The 16,395-nt window shown below is 38.0% G+C and overlaps 1 protein-coding gene across 3 annotated transcripts in view; it reads left to right on the top strand.

The window, feature by feature from the left end:
• Window positions 1–16,395, top strand: part of RAF1 (Raf-1 proto-oncogene, serine/threonine kinase) — an 83,769-nt gene that overhangs the window by 32,044 nt on the left and 35,330 nt on the right. The window contains exon 1 of one of the 3 annotated variants that reach the window (XM_045051973.1): window positions 3,712–3,842. The exons of the other annotated variants lie outside the window; for them this stretch is intronic. The gene's annotated coding sequence lies outside the window, so the exon portion shown is untranslated. Of the gene's footprint in view, window positions 1–3,711; window positions 3,843–16,395 lie in introns of those variants that run through there. 3 annotated transcript variants of the gene reach the window in all.

Below are 16,395 nucleotides of genomic sequence, written 5' to 3'. Positions count from 1 at the left end.
TAGAATTTTCTAGCATACTTTTCACTAATGGAGGCAGTAATTCAGAGTAGAAAGGCTGTGGAACTTTTGGAAAGTATAGTGAAATAGAGCTTTGTGGTACATCCATGGTTGAGGCAGGAGGAATAGAAGCTAGCAAAGGAGATAGAAGAGATACAGTTGGAGACAGAAGAAACTCCTGGGAAGTACAGTATAATGGAAGTTTTCCTATCTGTCTTTAAATATTCCTTCTTTCTTTGTTGAAGTATTGTTGACACACAATGTTACTTAGTTTCAGGTGTACAACATAATGACTATATGTTATGTTATGCTCACTGCAAGTGTAGCTGCAATCTGTCACCATATAGTGCTGTTATAATACCATTAACTATATTCCCTATACTGTGGCTTTTAAGCTTGTGTCTTACTTATTCCATAACTGGAATGAAAGTCTCTTTAGGAGGAAGACAGAAGGAGCATTAGGCAAGAAAAACTCTAGATTTGATTGCTAGAATTTTATAGACTTGCTTAAAAGCCTGATAGATAAGTAATGGCAAAATACAAGGTCATTTATTTAAATTTTTTTTAATGTTTATTTTTGGTAGAGAGAGAGCAGGGGAGGGGCAGAGAGAGAGGAAGACACAGAATCTGAAGCAGGCTCCAGGCTCTGAGCTGTCAGCACAGAGCCCAATGTGAGCTTGAACTCACGAACCGTGAGATCATGACCTGGGCCGAAGTTGGCCGCTTAACCAACTGAGCCACCCAGGCGCCCCAACAAGGTCATTTATTTAAAGAATATATTGCTGGGGCGCCTGCTGGCTCAGTTGGTAGAGCATTTGACTCTTGATCTCTTGAATTAGAGCCCCACGTTGGGTGTAGAGATTACTTAAAAATAAAATCTTTAAAAAGGAAGGAAGGGAGGGAGGACATAGTGCCTTTGCTAGACAAGATGCTCAGCATAACTAATCATCAGAGAAACGCAGATCAAAACCAAAATGAGATTATCATCTCACAGCCATGATAATGACTATTATGAAAAAGACATGAATTAACAATTGTGGGTCAAGATGTGGACAAAAGGGAGTCCTCATATATTGTTGGCAAGACTGTAAATTGGTGCAGCTACTATGGAAAATAGTATGGAGGTTCTTAGAGATAAGGGTGCCTGCGTGGCTCAGTCAGTTAAGTGTCCAATTCTTGATTTTGGCTCAGGTCATAATTTCATGGTTTGTGGGACAGAGCTTTGCATTGGGCTTTCATCTGACAGCGAGGAGCCTGCTTGGAACTCACTCTTTCCCTCTCTTTGCTCCTCCCCCACTTGTGCGTGCTCATTCTCTCTCTGAAAATGAATAAATAAACTTAAAGAAAATACTTAAGAAAAAAATAGAGATAGAACTACCAAATGATCCAGCAATACTACTTCTGGGTATTTATCCAAAGAAAATGAAAACACTAATTTGAAAAGACATATGTACCCCTATGTTCATTGAAGCATTATTTACACAGTAGCCAGGGTATGGAAGCAACCTAAGTATCCGTCAGTAGATGAATAGATAAAGCAGATGTCGTATGGGTGTGTGCACGCACACACAAACACGGGAAATTATATTATTCAGCCATAGAAAGTAATGAAATCTTGCCATTTGTAATGATATGGATGGACCTAGAGGGTGTTATGCTACTTACATGTGAAACCTAAAAATAAACAAAACAGAAATAGAGTTATAGATACAGAGAACAAACTGATGGTTTCCTGAGGAGAGAGGAGTGGGGGAATGGGCCAAATAGGTGAAGAGGATTAAGAGGTACAAACTTCCAGACAGGGCCACGTAATTATGGATTCTTGTCCCTGATGCCCGGTTGTTATCTAGGGATTTCCCTCCACTGGCCTCCTGGGGATTCTCTTTGCTGCTTTCCTGTGTGGATGCTGTTTCCTAGATCTCAACTCTTTCTCTTTGTTGATCTGCTTTTATTCATCTAACAATTTCCTTGAGAAAAGGATCATGAAGAGTCAATATTTTGTAATTATGAATACCAGAAAATAGCTCCTTTAACTTTGTTGATAGTTTTGCTAATTATTCTATGGTAGAGATCATTTTTGTTAAGAATTTAGAAGGCTTTGCTCCATTATGTCTTCCAGTATCGGGAAATTTGAAGCCAGTCTTATTCCTATTGTTTGTTTGTTTTTTTTTTTTTTTCCTCTGGAAGTTTATAGAATCTTCTGGTCTCCCATTGTAAAATTTAATGGGCTAGGCATATGATGGGCTCTCTTCTGATAACTCCACTTAATCTGAAAGCTCAAGTCATTCTGTCGTGGGGTTTTTTTTCCTGTGTGTTTTGGTCTTTATTATCCATGTTAGAGGCTTTCTTGAAATGTCTGGTAATCTTGGTGGTCTGTTTTTATTTTTAAACAGGTAGGATTAAACAACTGATTGGAATCTTTGAGTGCAGTGGGTTAGGCTTGTTGACTTTGAGCTTCATTGTAAGTTGGGGGAACTCATGTCAGGTTCATTGAGCCTAGTTGCCCAGCTATGGAAGAAGCTGTTGGTCTTTGTATTTAGTTAGCTTCATTTTCAGAATGGTGTCTATGCTTTCACCTGTACCTGGAATCTTCCACTCTAGAGACCTTCCATTTTACCTTTTCCGGGAATAAAGACCTGGGCCTTGTGCTAGACGGGTTTCAGAGAGCTCTTTGGGGTCTAGGCTGCTTTTGAGTTCTACCTTCCTTTGAGGGAGTATAAAAAACACGAAATAATCTCACTCAGCACTTAACCTGCTGATGGAAGGCTGACCTAGTATGAAATTCTTACAACATCCACTGGTGTTGCCTTTTATCAATATGTTTCGTTACCCTTTCTGAACTTTTAGAAGCCTTTGTCACTTCTAAGAAATTGAAGTAGCATCACAACCCTTCTTTTCTGGGTTAAACCCCTCCCCCCACCAAAAAAAAAAAGATGAGAAAAAAATAGATAGTGGCTGATTACTTCAGAAAATAAACTTATCTTAAAAAACAAGAAGTCATTCAAGTCCAGTTTTAAAATGTTAAAAATATGACAGCAGCACCCACACATAATTCTTTTTTACTTAGTAATTCCATATTTAGGTTGTTAGGCAAAATACCTATATATCTGATGATGTTTATTTCACATTCTCTGTTAGGACAAGTAAGACACACCATTGTTTGTAAGATGGGTTCTGATTTCAAAGATTTTAAAATCTGAAAAAACATGTGACTTAAAAAATTAAGAATTGCATCCAACACAATGGAGTATCATTAGAGAAATAATGATCAAATATTTAAAATGAAATTGGAAGGAGAGTAATGTAGCACAGGATTTGGATTGATACTGCAGTTGTTCATTTGTATGAACAAGGATTAAGGCCACAATTAGCTCCGAGGCACCATTGCTAAATGCAAAAGGTCCATAGCTCATACAGCAGGCTGCCTCCTTCATGTGAATTAGGAGAATTCCCTTTCTCTAGGCTGATGTTATATGAGTACCAGGCACATTGCTTAGCAAATGAAGCATGGGCTGAATTTCTACTCTCTCTCATTTCCTATGCTAGGTGTCCTTGTGTAAGGCAGAAGCTATTAACAGTATCATTTACTATGTGCAAGGCACAGTGCTAAGTGCTTTACAGACAATGGACAATTTTCATAACAACTCAATGAAGTATTTTTATCTTCCTTTACAGTCAATTCTTCAACTCAGGCATCTTCTGAACTCCCTGATTGTGTACCTACTGCCTGTGTATTTAATTTGCAGTATACCAACCGGAGTATTCCTTTCATTAATATCTAAGGCGGACTGTGTGTCTTCTCTGTTCAGAACCTTTCAGTGGCTTCCCATTTCACTCAGTAAAAGGTAAAGTCCTTACGGTGACCTACAAGGCAGTATGTTATCTGCATTCTCCGCCCTCCCACATCCAATTGTACTCTGACTTCATGGAGTTTTATGATACCTTTGCTGTTCTTTGTACACAAGACACTCCTGCTTTAGGATATTCTCTGGCTGTTCCTTGTCCCTTGAAAGTTCTCCCAGTTACCTGCAAGTCAAACTCCTCCTTGACTTTCAAGTCTTGACTCAGCTGTTACCTCCTCACTGAGGCCTACTCTGACCAATATAAATTGCAACTTGCCTCCATTCCCCCAGCGCTGATTATAACCCACTATCATATTGTACAATTTATTGTGTGTCTCTCCACTGGAAGGTGTGCTTCTGATATCAGGAATCTTTGTGTCTTTATTCATGAGCATCTAGAACAGTACCTCGTACATACTAGGTGTTTATTAATGTTTATTGCATGAATGATTGAGAAAATGGTGTGGAGAGTTAAGCATTTTGGCAAAAAAATGCTTTATTCATTAAGCATCTAGAACAGTACCTCGTACATACTAGGTGTTTATTAATGTTTATTGCATGAATGATTGAGAAAATGGTGTGGAGAGAGTTAAGCATTTTGGCAAAAAAATAAAAGGTGGAGGTAGATTTTGAACTGATATTTATGTGTTGTGTTTCTACTATTAGAAGATAATATCCAAAAAATGTGTTAGGATGAATATTAAGATTGTGGATAACTTTTTTCCTTTGTGCTCCCTCCTCAAATTTAATTATATTTTACATAAAAGTGTAATTAAAAAGTAAGTTACCAGAGTGGAAGGAAAAAGCTAGCTATCAGGAAACTAGAGCAGGCAGCCACAAGGTTGAAATCTGACACTTCATCTGAGCAAGAGCTTGTCCCACAAATGCACTGATCTTATCTGCCTTAAGAATAGAGAATGATGGTGTGATAAAGCTGTGGTAAAAGTTGTGAGTGCTTTTGACCTTAGACATTTTGTGAGTAATCTTGGCACTCTGTGTAACCCTGAACAATTTTATTTAACCTTTTTGGTCCTTCAAAATCAGGATAATAGTCTCTCTTAGAGTTGTTGGGGATTAAATGAAATATGGTATGTGAAGAACGAATGCTTATTATGTATATATTGAAATGTAAAGAGCTCATTATGCATAATATATGTCCTCAATAGTGTTGTACATACTGAAATGTAAAGGCTCAATAGGTATTAGCTAATGTCATTATTATTTTTATTGCTGCTGCTTGTTTGGTACAGAATTTTTAGAAAAAAAAGTTTTTAAGGTTTTATTAATTTATTTATTTAGAGACTGAGACTGTGTGAGTGGGACAGGGAGAGAGAAAATCCCAAGCAGGCTCCATGCTGTCAGTTGTGGAGCCCAACATAGGGCTTAAACCCATTGAACCATGAGATCATGACCTGAGTGAAACCAAGAGTTGGACACTTATCCAACTGAGCCACCCAGGCACTCCAGAAATTGATTTTTTATGCATGTATCTTGTTTCCTAGTGAGTTTTGGCACATGTCAAAGTAGAAAGTAAACTAATATTGTTCAGATAGCCATACAGGCTTTGTTGAATGTATGTGTTTTTCCTAGATGCTTGTTTGTGGTTCAAATTTTATGTTATATCTTACAAATAGCTATTGCTTCCTTAATAATTTATATAAATTTTAGGTTCTCTAACTATGATCTCATTGTTTTTGAAGTCTTGGTTGAGTAACTCCTATAGGTCAGGTGTCATACTAAGTTCTGAGAGAACTAATGAGAACAAAGAAGGCATGCACTGTGAATCCTTAAGCTTACAGGTAGGTAGGGAGGCAGACATGTAAATAGTTACAAGGTAGGAAGTGCTGTTAATATATATGTAAATAAAATGACTATGAAAAAGAGTTGGGAGTAGTAAATTACTTATGAATAGGGAGCAATGAAGGGAGGCTTTATGAGGGAGAATATTTGGTGCTTTATCTAAAGAACATTACAGAGGACCCAAGGCTTCAGTAGAGTCATACAGAATTCTACTGAGGGGCTGCCTTCAAAGAAGGATTTCCAGAAGCAAACTTTGTACATGTTAAGGTTTTCATACTGTACAAAGACTGCGATCTCTGAAACCTTATCCAGAAGATTTTTTTTTTTTTTAATTTAAGTTGCAAGACTGTAAATGAGTATAATCTTTGTTGTGTATGCTTTGGAGAAACATTTAAATTGGGGAAGGAATCTACATTAAGTTCAGTGAAATGGTTAACAGGACACTCTAATTTGGTATTTTCTTTGAAAGCAGAAAAGAACATCATCTCAGGCAGGAAACAGAAGGCCTCATGGCAATAAAGATCATTTTAAAAAATGATAAATTAGAAAGAGAAAAGGCTATTTTTAGAGAGATGAATATTAGAAATTCAATATAGGGCAAGAAAATTTAGTAAATGGACTACATAGTGTAGACATTGCATGCCTTAAAAATGGCGTGTTATTTAAAAGTTAGTGAACCGTGTAACCCAATCAGCATTGGAGAATGGTCTCAGGTTACTGTCAGTGTATCCATTAGTTCATAGTAAATTTGGATGATAAATAAGGTCACAAAATAACTGTACCTGAGGAAAGAATGAAAATTAATATACTGAGTTTTTTGAGTTCACATAGCAATGAAATACGTGAAAACTGGAAGAATTACATGAGGTAGGAGAGATGACTTTCTAAATGTAATGTGAGATAGAATTAGCACATATGGAGAGAGTTCATTGGTAGAGCTAGGAAAGACACTTTAACCCTACATGGATCCTTGAAAGCAATCATTCAAGCATAAGAAGATGTACTTTGAATGGGTTAATGCATTTGGAGAAATTGATGTAGGTCTAGAGATTCTGGGCCTTGGAACTACACCAGTAGCTTTCAAATTTAGTAGTGATCCACATTAAACAGTACATTTAAAAAACAGATTTATTTAAGTAATCTCTACACCCAGAACAGGGCTTGAACTTACAACCTTGATATCAGGAGTTGCACGCTCCTCTGACTGAACCAGCCACGTGCCCCTAAACTACATTTTTATAATGTGTGTGTACCTAAATCAAAGATATCTGAAAATAGTACTTACCTGTACTATGTATGATGATACATTGTGTTCTACCTTATTTTTGAAGAAAGCTGGTCAAAATGATTTCCTGCCAGCTATTGGAACATACCCCATGGTTTGAAAAAATACTGAGTTACACTGTAAGAAAGAAAGAGACTTGAGTTTCTGAAGTCTCTTCTCTGAAGAATCTGGCTGTTAAGAAGGTAGTGATTCGTGGGGCGTGTGGCTGGCTCAATCAGTAGAGCATGCGTCTCTATCTCCAGGTTGTGAGTTCACCACATTGGGTGTAGAGATTACTTAAAAATAAAAAAAATCTAAAAAAAAAAAAAAAAAAAGGTACTGATTCTGTCCTTTTTTGAAACCATATTGGTGTTGTTTTAGTTATACCTTGAAAACGGCCGAGGCTGTTTCACTAAACAAGTTTTTAAGGTCAGGGAACTTTTGTGATAATAAAGCTACTATTTCTTACGAGTGAAGAGTGTTATCTAAAAGTTTATTTTTTATCGTTGGACAAAAATGAGCTTTTAAAATTAGATTCCATATAAACTCTTTGTTACCAAAGCTATCTTCAAATGATGTCTATAACATTCCCCTTTTAAACAATATACTTTTATGTGAGTGTTGAAAAGGTTGTATACATATCAAAAAATACATGATGAATATTTTTAATTTGTCTTTTTTTTGATGTTTGTTTACTTTTGACACTGTATAGCATGTATAGTCCTTTAAAGTATTTAAAAAATTTATTGCTGACTGATACATGACATTGGCCCCATTCTTCTGTTATGGAAAATTACCATTTTATCAGTGAAATCCAAATTTTTTTTCTTAAGTGTAAAAGTATATAAAATACTCCCTATTTAAAACTTTAAATAGCTTTCTCAGACAAAGTAGAGTTTTTCATAACTTCAAATAGTATTTTTCCTAGACGAAAAAGTCTGGTTAAATATTCTTTATTTTAAAAATTTTAGGGGCGCCTGGGTGGCTCAGTCGGTTGAGCTTCCGACTTCGGCTCAGGTCACGATCTCACTGTCTGTGAGTTCAAGCCTCGCGTCGGGCTCTGTGCTGACAACTCAGAGCCTGGAGCCTGCTTCGGACTCCCCCACTCATGCTCTGTCTCTCTCTGTCTCAAAAATAAAATAAAACATTAAAAAAAAATTAAAAAAATTTTTTTAAGTTTTATTTGAAGTGTAATTGACAGAATATATTAGTTTCAGGTGTAAAGCATAGTGAATTGACATTTATATATTACAAAATGTTTACCATAAGTGTAGTTACCATCTGTCACTGTACAAAGTTATTACAATATTATTGACAATATTCCCTATGCTGTACTTTTCATTCCTGTGACTTATAACTGGAAGTTTGTACCTCTTAATCCCCTTTACCTATTTGGCCCAGTCCCCCACTCCTTTCCCCTCTGGAAACCACCAGTTTTATTTCTGTATATATGAGTCTCTTTCTGTTTTTGTTGTGTTTGTTTTTTAGATTCCACATATAATTGAAATCATACAGTATTTGTCTTTTCTCTGACTTATTTCACTTAGTTTACTACCCTCTAGGTCAATCTCTTTTATGGCTGAGTAGTATTTGCATGGTGTGTGTGCGTGCGTGTGTGTGTGTGTATGTGTGTACATGTGTACACACGACATCTTCTTTATCACTTCATTTGTCGGTGGACACTTGGGCTACGTCCATATCTTGGCTATCGTAAGTAATGCTGCAGTGAACATAGGGGCGCATATATCTTTTCGAATTAGCATTTTTGTTTTCTTTGGATAAATACCCAGAAGTGGAATTACTGGATCATGTGGATCATCATCGATTTTTAATTTTTTAAGGAACTGCCATACTGTTTTCCATAGTGGCTGCACCAGTTTACATTCCCACCAACAGTATACAAGGGTTCTCTTTTCTGCACAGTCTTACCAACAGTTGTTTTTATATATGTATATATGTATGTGAAATCATATATATGGTTTCTTATATATACATTAGCCATTTTGACAGGTTTGAGGTGATAATCTCTTGTGGTTTTGATTTGCATTTCTCATATGATTAGTGATGTTGAGCATCTTTTCATGTGTCTGTTGGGGAGCTGTGGTTGTTTTGTTTTTTGAAAAATGTCTATTCAGGTCCTCTGCTCATTTTTTTTTTTAATGTTTATTTTTGAGAGAGGGTGCGTGGGCGCATGCACGAGTGGGGAAGGGGCAGAGAGAGGGGGAGACACAGAATCTGAAGCAGGCTCCAGGCTCCGAGCTGTCAGCACAGAGCCCGACGCAGGGCTCAAACCCACAAGCCATGAGATCATGACCTGAGCTGAAGTCAGACAATTAACCGACTGAGCCACCCAGGCGCCCCATGCCCATTTTTTAATCAGATTTTTTTTAATGTTTATTTTGAAAGAGATCGAGAGCATGTGTGTGTGCACAAGCAGGGAAGGTGCAAAGTGAGAAGGTGAGAGAGAGAGAATCCCAAGCAGGCTCTGTGCTGTCTGCATGGAGCCCAGTGCAGGGTTCCAGGCGGGGCTTGATCTCATGAACTGTAAGATCATGGCCTAAGCTGAAATCAAGAATGACCAGAACTGAAATCAAGAGTTGGATGCTTAACCCACTAAGCCACCCAGGCACCCCTGTTTGAGTTCTGTTTGTTTGTTTATATTTTTAGAGAAAGCGAGTGGGTGAGTGGAGGAGGAGCAGAGGGAGAGGGAGAGAGAGAATCCTTATCAGGCTGCATGCCCAGCTTTGGAGCCCTTTGTGTCACTCGATATCATGACCTGAGCCAAAATTGAGAGTCGGTCCCTTAACTGACTGATCCACCTAGGTGCCCCTTAGAGTTCTCTATATATTTTCGGTATCAACTCCTTATTGGATATATTATTTGCAAATATCTTTTTCCATTTAGTGGGATGCCTTTTCATTTTGTTGATAGTTTCCTTTGCTGTGCAAAAACTTTTTAGTTTGATGTGATCCCAATTGTTTATTTTTGCTTTTGTTGTCCATGCCTGAGGAGACAGATCCAAAAAAATATTACTAAAGACCAGTGTCCAAGAATGTACTGTGTATGTTTTCTTTGAGGAGTTTTACAGTTTCAGGGCTTATATTTAGGTCTTTAATCCAATTTGAGTTTGTGTGTTGGGGGGGGGTGTATAAGATAGTGATTTCACTCTTCTGTGTATAGCTGTCCAGTTTTCTCAACACTATTTATTGAAGAGACTGTCTTTTCACTATTGTATATTCTTGCTTCCTTTGCTTTAGATTAATTGACCACATAAGTGTAGGCTTATTCCTGGTCTTTCTATTCTGTTCCATTGATCTATTTGTCTATATTCAGTTTTTTGGAATAGTTTGAGATGGCTAGGTGTTAACTCTTCTTTAAATGTTAGAATTCACCTGTGAAGGCATTGGGTCCTGAGCTTTTGTTAGTTTGTTATTACTATTACTGATTTCATTATTAGAAATCTGTCCATATTTTCTGTTCCTTCCTGATTCAGTCTTCAGATTATATATATCTAGGAATTTATTCATTTCTTGTAGGTTGTCAAATTTGTTGGTGTATAGTTTTTCATGGTCTCTTATAATTCTTCGTATTTCTGTGTGTTGACTGTAACTTCTCTTGGTTAATCAGTTTTGTTTATCTTTTCAAAGAACCAGCTCTTGTTCATCTTTCTATTTTTTTGTTCTCAATTTATTTCTGCTCTTTATTATTTCTTTCCTTTTACTAACTTTGGACTTTGTTCTTCTTTCTTCTTTTTCTAGTTTCTTTAGGTGTAAGGTTGGATCATTTGTGCCTTTTCTTTTTTCTTGAAGTAAGCCTGTGTCGCTATGAACTTCTGTCTTACAACTACTTTTGCTGTGTCCAATAGATTTTGAAACATTGGATTTTCACTTTCATTTCTCTTAAGTGTTTTTTTTGTTTTTGTTTTTAGTTTCTCTTTGATTTCTTTGTTGACTCATTGGTTGTTTAGTACCACATGTGTAGCCTCCACTTTTTCCTCCATTCACTTTTTTCTGTAACTGATTTCTAATTTCATACCTTTGTGGTCAGAAAAGATGCTTGATATGATTTCAGTCTTCTTAAATTTATTGATACTTGTTTTGTGACCTAACATGTGGTCTGTCTTGGAGAATGTTCCATGTGCACTTGAAAAGAATGTGTATTCTGCTGTTTTTGGATGAAATTTTGTATATAATAAATATGTGTGTGTACGTATAATATATGTATATAATAATGTGGTATAATGTGTCATTTAAAGCCACTATTTACTTAATGATTTTCGTTCTGTATGATCTATCATTTATATAAGTGGAGTGTTAAAGCCCCAGCTATTATATTACTGTCAGTACCTTCTTACCGTGAACTCTGTGTCCATTGTGGGGCTTCAACTCAGGACCCCGAGATCAAGAGTCACATGCTCTACTGACTGAACCAGCAAGGCATCCTGTCGATTTCACCCCTGTAGATATCTACAGTTGGATATCCCTTGTTGGATTTATCTCTTTATCACTATGTAATGCCCTTCTTTGTCTTGTTATAGTCTTTGTTTTAAAGTCTCTTGTCTGATAGAAGTGTTGCTAACCCCATTTTTTTCACTTCCATTTTCATGAAATATCTTTTTTTATTCACTTTCAGTCTGTATGTGTCTTTAGGCCTGACGTGAGTCTCTTGTAGGCATCATATAGATGGGTTTTGTTTTTTTATCCATTCAGTCACCTTATGTCTTTTGATTGGAGTGTTTAGATCATTTACATTTAAAGTAATAATTGTTAGATGTATATTTATCATCATTTTGTCAATTGTTTTCCTGTTGTTTTGTAGTTCTCTGTTCCTTTTTCCTTCTCTTACTCTCTTCCCTTGTGATTTGATGACTTTTTTAATGTTCTGTTTGGATTCCTTTCTCTTTATTTTTTGCATATCTATTAAAGGTTTTTGGCTTGTTACCATAAGGTTCATATATAATTTCCTGTGTATATAGCAGTCTATTTGAAGTTGATGATCTCTTAAGTTCATACATTGTAAAAACACTACATTTTTACTTCCTCCACATTTTATGTATATGAATTCACATTTTACATCTTTTATTTTGTGTATCCCTTAACTAATTGTAGACATAATTGATTTTACTATTTTTGTCTTTTAACCTTCATACTCACTTTATATATGTGATTGATCTTTTAGCTTTATGGTATGTTTGCTTTTAGTGAAATTTTTTTCTTTCATAATTTTCTTACAGCCTTTTCTTTTCCACTTAAAGAAGTCCCTTTAACATTTCTTGTAAGGCCGGTTTTAGTGGTTACGAATACCATTTGTTTGTCAAGGAAACTCTATCTCTCCTTCAATTTTGAATGATAGCCTTGCTGGGATGAGTATTCTTCTTTATAGGTTTTTTTTTCCTTTTAGTACTTTGAACATTCCCTCTGAACTGCAAAATTTCTGCTGAACAATCAGCTCATAACCGTATGGTGTTTCTCTTGTATGTAACTAGTTGCTTTTCTCTTACTGCTTTTAAGATTATCTGTTTAGGGGCGCCTGGGTGGCGCAGTCGGTTAAGCGTCCGACTTCAGCCAGGTCACGATCTCGCGGTCTGTGAGTTCGAGCCCCGCGTCAGGCTCTGGGCTGATGGCTCAGAGCCTGGAGCCTGCTTCCAATTCTGTGTCTCCCTCTCTCTCTGCCCCTCCCCCGTTCATGCTCGCTCGCTCTCTCTCTCTCTCTCTCTCTCTCTCTGTCCCAAAAATAAATAAAAGTTGAAAAAAAAATAAAAAAAAAAAAGATCATCTGTTTATCAGATAATCAGATAACTTTTGACATTTTAATTTTTATGTATCTTTGTTTGGATTCTTTGGGTTTATCTTGATCTTGTTTGGTGCTTTTTTTTTGCTTCCTGTCCCTGGATGTCCATTTCCTTTCACAGGTTAGGGACATTTTTAGCTGTTATTTCTTCAAATAAGTTCTGCCCCTTTCTCTCTTCTCTCGGAACCCTATAATACTAATGTTATTACAGTTGACATTGTCTCAGAGTTCTTAACTTATCCTCATTAAAAAAATGTTTTTTTGGGGGGCACCTGGGTGGCTCAGTCAGTTAAGCACCTGACTCTTGATTTCGGCTCAGGTCATGATCCCAAGGTCATGAGATTGAGCCTTGTGTTGGACTCTTTGCTGGGCCTAGAGCCTGCTTAAGATCCTGTCTCTTGAGGTGCCTGGATGGCTCAGTTGGTTAAGCATCTGACTTAATCTTAGGTCATGATCTTGCAGTTCATGGGTTCGAGCCTTGTGTTGGGCTCAGTGCTGACAGCTTGGAGCCTAGAACCTGCTTTGAATTCTCTCCCTCTTTCTCTGCCCCCCCCCCCGCCCTCCCCCCCCCTTCCTGCTTGCATCTCTCTCTCTCTCAAATAAACATTAAAAAAAAAAAATTCTCTCCCTCTACTTCTGCCTCTCAAAAAAATTTTTTTTTCCTTTTTGCCATTTAGCTTGGTGATTTCCACTGTGCTGTCTTCAAGATGAGTGATCTGTACTTCTGCATCCTCTTATCTGCTGTTGATTTTCTGTAGTGCATTTTTCATTTCAGTTATTGTATTTTTCAGCTCTGATTTGTTCTTTTTATATTTTTTCTTTGTTGAAGTTCTCACTGAGTTCATCTACTCTTCTCTCAAGTCCCATGAGTATCTTTATAACCATTACTTTGATTGCTTATCTCTGTTTCATTTAGTTCTTTTTTCTGAGGTGTTGTCTTATTCTTTCATTTGGCACATATTCTTCAGTCTCCTGATTTTGTTTGACTCTCTCTTTCTGTGTATTAGATAGGTCACTTCTGTCTTCTGGTCTTGAAAGTAGTGACTTTAAGTAGAAGGTGACTTGTGGGGCCTAGTAGTTCAATCCCCCCTGGTCACCAGAACCAAGTGTTTCAGAGGTGTCTCCTGTGTGGCCCTCCTGTTGCAACTGGGCTGTGACTGCTTTAGGCAGGTTGATGTTGCTAGTCCTCAGCCTGTCTGGCTACCGTGACTGAGTGTGACTACGGTGGACACACTGGTTGGCAGGATTGGCTCCTAGCACAGTTGGCTGTTGTGGGTGTGCTGGTGAGAGGGGCACCAGTCATGTCTGAGGCTGCCCACTGGGTGTGGTGGGGCAGAAGTTGTTTTAGGGGGCTGCTGGTCCCCACTGAGGGTTTCCACTGGTTGTGGTAGGATGGGAGCAGTTTTGGAGGGTCACCTGCTATAGCGGTGGGGCAGGTTCACTGGGGAGCACTGGGACAGGTGACTGGTGGTAGCAAGGTAGAAGGAGGGTGTCAGAACTGACTCCCACCAGCTAAGCTGAAGGGGGTGGGGTGGGGGGGAGACATCCACTAGGCTTTCCCTTCCTGGAGAAAGATCCTACAGATCCCTGCCCTTTCAGCACCCACCCTAAAATTAGTCAGTAAATTTCTTTCATAAATAATCCAGGTTCTTTTCAGACTGCTGTCCTTGTGCTGAGTCTTGGAGTGCATGATATGTGCTGGCCATTTAAGAGTAGAGTCTCAGTTTTCCAAAACCCTCTGGCTCTCCTGGAGTTAAGCCCTGCTGATTTTTTTTTTTTTTTTAATGTTCATTTCTATTAGAGAGAGATAGAGTGCAAGCAGGGGAGGAGCAGAGAGAGGAGACAAGGAATGCGAAGCAAGCTCCAGGCTCTGAGCTGTCAGCATAGAGCCTGACACAGGGCTTGAACTCAGGAACCGTGAGATCTTGACCTGAGTTGGAGTTGGATGCTTAACCAAATGAGGCACCTGGTGCCCCTAGCCCTGCTGATTTTTAAAGCCAGATGTTGTGGGGTTGTGTGGGGTAAGGATTGGGGTGGGGATTGCTTTATGTAGGGCTATATTCTCTTGCTCCCCAGGGAAGACCTGCTTGCCTGTGATATCCCTTCTGCTTGTGAGTCACCACCCTGGGGGTTTGGTTCCCAGCTGTCTCTGTCCCTCTTAACCTTTTCAATATGGCCCCTTAAAAAATATCTTTAATTGAGACAGTACTATTCTGCTAGTCTTTGGGTCATTTTCAGAGTGAGTTGCTCTTGATATTGGTGCAGCCTTGATGTTGCTGTAGGAGGACGTGAGCTTAGGATCCTCCTACTCCACAATCTTCTCAAGCTTCCCTGGATAAATACTCTCTAAATTAGACCTTTAGCCAGTACGTTGCGGTGGCAATCCTTCCCTGGGAGGTCTTGCTTTTGTAAACTAGTTTTCAAGTTGTTTCTTATTTAGCTTTATGGCTTTGGCTCTGATGGGAGTTTGTTGACAGTTTATTGACATTACAAATAATGCTGCAGTAAATATTCCGGTGTACTTTAGTAGTGCTGGGTATTTCTGTAGTGCTGGCTGGGTTTTTTTCCCTTATAAGATAGATTGTCAAATGGTATATGAATTCAAATATTTAAACGGCCAATAGAAACTATTAGATTGTTAGATTAAGATTACAGTCTTGCCAGCAAGTATGAGAAGTAGATTTCCTCAGATGCCTGTGATGGATGTTTTCCTTTTCTGTCTTTTATATTTTATAAATCTGAAGTTAAAAATAGTATTTTATTTTTCAAATTTCACATTTTTCTACTATATATGTGTGTATATATATACATATATATATATACACAAATCATGTATGTTTATGGCCTCTGTGTTTCTTTTTTTAAAAATTTTTTAAAAATGTCTTTGTTTATTTTTGAGAGAGAGAGAGAGAGAGCACAAGCAGGAGAGGGACAGAGAGAGAGGGAGTCACAGAATCCGAAACAGGCTCCAGGCTCTGAGCTGTTAGCACAGAGCCCAATGTGGGGCTCAGACTCGTGAACCGCAAGATCATGACCTGAGCTGAAGTTGGATCCTTAACTGACTGAGCCAGCCAGGTGCCCCCGTGGCCTTGTGTTTCTATTCTGTGAATTTAATTCCCTGTTTTTTTCAGTGGCATTGTTCATGTTTTTGTTAATTTTTAAGAGATCTTTGTATATTAGAAATAGTAATCCTTTATAGGGAGATACATCTTTTTAAAAATGATTGATTTCGGGATGCCTGGGTGGCTTAGTCTGTTAAGCATCTGACTTCAGCTCAGGTCATGATCTCATGGTTCAGAGGAGTTCAAGCCCCACGATGGGCTCTGTGCTGACAGTTGAGAGCCTGGAACCTGCTTCAGATTCTGTGTCTGTCTCTCTCTGCCCCTTCCCCTCCCTCCCTCCTTCTCTCTCTCTCTCTCTCTCTCTCTCTCTCTCTCTCTCTCTCTCTCAAAAATAAATGAACATTAAAATTTTTTTTTAAATGAATGATTTTTTTTCTAACATAGTGAATTTCTCCATAAGAGAATGCATTTGTTTTTAAACTTTTCCTTGGAATTGTGAAAGACTTCACATTTAGAAGCTGATTTCTGTTGTGGACTATCTAGTTTTAATATGTCTCTAGATATGTATTGTGAGTGTTTATGTGAATTTTAGCTGAGATTTGGTCAGCATATCAGGGAGAGATAAATACAGAGGCTAGAT

The sequence above is a fragment of the Felis catus genome, chromosome A2 (genome assembly GCF_018350175.1).
Source record: "Felis catus isolate Fca126 chromosome A2, F.catus_Fca126_mat1.0, whole genome shotgun sequence".
Taxonomy (NCBI): Eukaryota; Metazoa; Chordata; class Mammalia; order Carnivora; family Felidae; genus Felis; species Felis catus.
The sequence above is the reverse complement of the archived record's forward strand: the minus strand, read 5'-3'. Positions and strand labels throughout refer to the sequence as shown.